The following is a 5,000-nucleotide window of genomic DNA, read 5'->3' as shown; positions in this document are numbered from 1 at the left end:
CAGCTCTGCGGCCCAAAACCTGCATGGCGGCGTACGAGACACGGGAGACCGGAAAGCAGCGATTACTGCGAGCACGACGGCCGGGGTTTTAAAGAGCAGTTTTGTTGTTTCTTTTCCCTCATGGGAACCACTTGGAAAACTCTGTAACCTACCCCACACACGCACACACACACACACACACATACACACACACCCACACCACACAGCACACACACACACACAAGCACACACATCACTCACACACACACATCACTGGAACGACAATTATGATAAAGCTGTAGAATAATTATAGTATTTGCTATGGATGTTGTGGTATTATATACTGTGCGTCTTTTTAAAATAAGTGTCCTTTGTACCCTGCTCTTTTATTTTTTGGATAGAATTCAATGCACACCACCAAATTCACCCCACTGTTTTCTAATTTCAATGTCCGATTCCACTTGTATATGAGACGAATTTGTAGTTGGTATATCCTAACGCATATTTGAAAGATTTAAAGATTCTAATCAAGTAATATGGTCCAGCAAACAATAAGTATTTTACAATATTTTCTGTTTCCACAGTTCATTCAAATAATTTTAACCAAATAAGACAAGAAACAATTGCAAATGCCTAGCCAGTTTAACTCATATGAAAACCACTGTAATTATTATTAAAATATCACCTATCTCTTTCTTGTTTTGTCCCTATTTGTATTGTGTATGCAATTTTATATCGAGGACTCTACCTGGAGAAAAAAACAGTCATTAATTTTTGTAATGGGTTTTCAAAGAGCTGGCGTAAAGTGTTGCAGACAATCATTTACTGGACCGCATAAACTGAGATTGAATGGTTTGTAAATATCATCATATCTTGTCAGATCTGAATTCTAACTACTCCTAATTCTTTGAGAAAAAAACCAAATAATTCTAGCAGATGTTATGGTTTGTTGAATTATACATAGGATTGATCATGTTTATCATTCATTCTCAAAATATTTTATGAGTTTGGGTTTTTTGTTTTTAGAGTGAATATTTACTCACTCTCAGGCCATCCCACGATTGTAGAGGATTTTGTTTCTTCATTACCCAATTTGGGAGAACTGGAGTCATTACATCACAGTGCCTCACCAAGGATGCCTCGGCCGTGATGGGTTGCGGTCAGAATGAGCGTCCAAATAATTGGACAAACCATGACGTTGAGAAGCGTACAAGCTGAATGTTTTGTAAAGAACACAAAATTGACTTTAAACAATAGTCCCTCTTATCGCTTTCTCAAATGAAAAAAGTAATTTCATCTGAATCAGGAGGAAACATTTTTGCACTGGAGGAAGCAGTATTGTTGAGGTATTAGCATTATTATGGATTAATGTATTTGAGGCAGAGATGAGATGGTTAAAGTTAAACATCTTAATGATGGATTTGTTTTCTTCACAAACGCAGTTTTTGTCTTCTCCAGGATGTTCACTGATGGACTAGGAGGTGTGTGGGCCTGATATTGTTGTTGTTTTATAAGCAGCTTTTGGGGACTCTCATTCTGACAGGCACACCCAATTCACTGCAGAGCATCCATCGTTTGAGACACGATGCAATGCTACATTTCATCCAAATTGTTGAAGACTACATCTCCGGGCTTCTGATGGCATCCCATTCACTGCAGATGCATGCATTGCATGAGCAAGGAGTGTTGAAAGGCTACATGCATTTCTCCAAATCTGATGAAGAAGAAGAAAAACAACCACTGTCATCCCCATCTCGGATGGCCTGAGGCCGCATGAGCACTTTTCCAACAAACTTTTTATTTTTGTAGATCGGATTCCTTTAAAAGGGAACGAGAAGTCGGACCAAACCTGTTAAAAGTGCTGCTCGTGGTTGTCTATTTTACTGCGTATGCGTTCTGTACAGATCCAGCCGGTTACCACTGTACCTGCCAATTTTCTGCTAATACCTATTGGTTTTGTGTAATATGCATTGGATGCCAAGTCCCAAAATTAATTGTTGATGACGGAGACTCACCATTGAAGCTACGCCACAACATGAATCACATTTCAAAGCCCTGAGAGATTTATAATGTCAGAGCTCGGCAAACACTTTCATTTAAATAAGGAATGACATGTAACAATCTATCCTCATCCTCCAGCCTGACAGGAGCATTTCTGAACCAAACATTGATAAGGCCCTGCCGCGGCTGGGGTGAGACTCTACCACAGACATCTGCGTTTCGGTTCCCCTGATGGCAGTTTCTCTGGAGACGGTGTTGAATCTTCAGATCCTTTCCTGGAAAACGTTCCATCTTCACCTCTGAGTGTCCCCCATTTCTCAATCTGAGCGACACACGAACCATGTTTGCAGTGTAAATGACCAGTGCATGCATGATTCTGTTGTTTTACAGAGATAGGGGATGACAGGAATATTTACCCCCAGGCATAGAGGCGCAGAGAGATTTGTTAGACCCTCTTGTACCAGTCAAAAACATATGAGAGAATGTGATCCACACCTTTGGCATCCAGAGCTTTCTGGTGGCAGCGATAATAATCTATAAATAAATTAAACAGATTCCATAATTACTGTGGGGTTTTTTTGGGACACTAATGCCATGTTTTATTTCCTAAAAGGTGAATTGCAAAAAAAAAAAAAGACGAACAATGTACAGGTTTAATTCACATTACTCTTAATAAATAAAAAAAAAAAAAAAAAAAACAAGGGACAAAAATAGAGCAATTTCTTGTAAAGAAAAATAAACGCAAAATTACTGTTTTTTACGAGTTTATATAAATTATTAGATAAAACTATTTTGGTATTTGCTTACATTTCCAAAGTATAAGGATTTGAAATAGAAATCTTTTGTAACATGTATAAATGTCTTTACTCTCACTTTTGCCTCAAACTTAATTAATTTGCTCGTAAGAGGGCTGTGAAAATCGATTACTCGTGATAATGGCAAATCCAAAGAAAAAAGTTTGTGTGTATGTGTGTGTGTATTTATAATGTAATATCATAAATGTATACATATTCGAAATATATATTATATATATATATATATATATATTATATATATATATTATAGATATATATATGGTGTATTCTATATACATTAGTGTTGGTATTTATATAACAATATAAATATAGTACACAGTACACATATTATGTAAACACAAACTTTTATTTTGGATGCGATTATCACGATTAATCGATTTTACAGCCCTGAATAAAAAAAAAACAAATCTCAAAAAACAAAAACTTCCAAACCCTTCATACTGAATTTTATTAATTAATCACAAATGTGGTTAGCATGTGAGCTTATTTCGCAACGGAATTAAAAAAAATACATATATGCATTTGCGACTCATGATTGCAAGAAAAAGTATGAATTTTGTTAGATAAAATAAGAATTGTGAGGAACAACTAAGTTTTGCAGTTACCGTTTTTAAAGTGCTGAATAAATAAGTTTCCATAGTTGAGCGCAGGTTCAATAAACACTCGCGAACCAAAACATCGCGGTAACCACAGCAACGGTAAACCGTGAATCGACAAAATATTACACTTTTAATAACACACAAAAAAGTTCTGTTAAAAAAGTTTTTAAACAGCCAAAAAAAAAAAAATTATTTCACAGACGGACTTGCTGCATGGATTACCCGCATTCGCAGCGTGACAATGACGCGACTCTCTAAACTACTATACTATATAATACCTAGAGAGATACGATATATATATAGCCTAGATTAAGACATGGGGCACTCTGGAGACAAATTGGTCGCAGGCGGGGCCCAGGAGTCTCTGTCCAGCTAGTTCTTCGTCCTGCATGTGTCGGGGTGCGGGAACGGCAATCGAAGGGCGCCGTGCGGGACTTCCTCCCTCCGTGGAGGTGCGGGGCCTGGAGTGTCGCCCAGCCATGTCCCCGCGGAATCTTCAGATCCGTAAATACACCACTAGATCATAATGCAGCAATGAAATAAAGGCATGTTGCACCAGTCTGCGCAATGCGAAGAGAGAGCCCATGTCAGAAAAATGCCTAATATTCCATAACTCCACTTAAGACATCACAAATGACTGGAGATCATTCGGAAAAAGAGACACATCACTAATAATCAATATTACGAACCTGGGTCACGAGACGAATTTACTGTTAGCTCTTCACATATAGATAGGACAGGGGTCGCCGTGAGCCCGTAGACCTGTCTAGAGGAATTAAAGCGGCAACCATCTACCGTATATTCATTCTAGATTACAATAGCGCACATACGTGGAAAAGCGTGTTGTGTGGTCTCATATTACATGTCCATACCGGTTCAGTCCAGGGAGGCTAGTAACTTACTTTGTGCGTTTTAACAAAATATCCGAAGGGTGTCGATGGACTTCCGATCACACTGTTTAACACTTTCGCTTTTACACTGCAATCCAAGCCCCGCGCACAGAGAGACACGTCCGCATTTCAAGAGCACGCGTTGCTACTTATGCACATGCACTGAAACGCGTTATTGTGCATGGTGTGTTTTAACACTGGTGTTTTAACCTGTTCTGAGGCGAGCTGGCTGTTCGAAGTTGCTCTGTCTGTTCAGTGACAGACAATCCTCATTCACTAGCTGTGTGTGATGATAAGTCTCACTAGAGCGGCCGGCGTGCAGTCCTTTACATGCGTATGGCGGACTCGGGGTCTCACATTTGAAACGAGCTGAGATGCGCCTTCGACGAGACTTCATAACTCCCAGACATAGTGAGCCCTCTGCACTGCTTATTGCTGCACCTGTGTAAAGAAAATCAGCAGCAGACTCAATTTGCTGAACTCCATAGTATTGTATTGTATTGTGAGCATCATGTAATAATGCAGAAGAGCCGCTAACGCAGGTTGATTTTTAAACAGGTGGAGATGATAGCATATGGAGAGAGATTTGCATGTTTATATCGAGTTTCATAATGGATCAATGCATGTCATCGTTTTGTTGCTTTAGTTACTAGGGTTTTATTTTTTGGCATGTCTAAACCATATTATGGAAGTAAAATTCGTTCTTAGAACCAAAG

This window comes from Cyprinus carpio, chromosome A24, assembly GCF_018340385.1.
Source record: "Cyprinus carpio isolate SPL01 chromosome A24, ASM1834038v1, whole genome shotgun sequence".
NCBI classification, from domain to species: domain Eukaryota; kingdom Metazoa; phylum Chordata; class Actinopteri; order Cypriniformes; family Cyprinidae; genus Cyprinus; species Cyprinus carpio.
Note: the sequence above shows the minus strand (reverse complement) of the source record.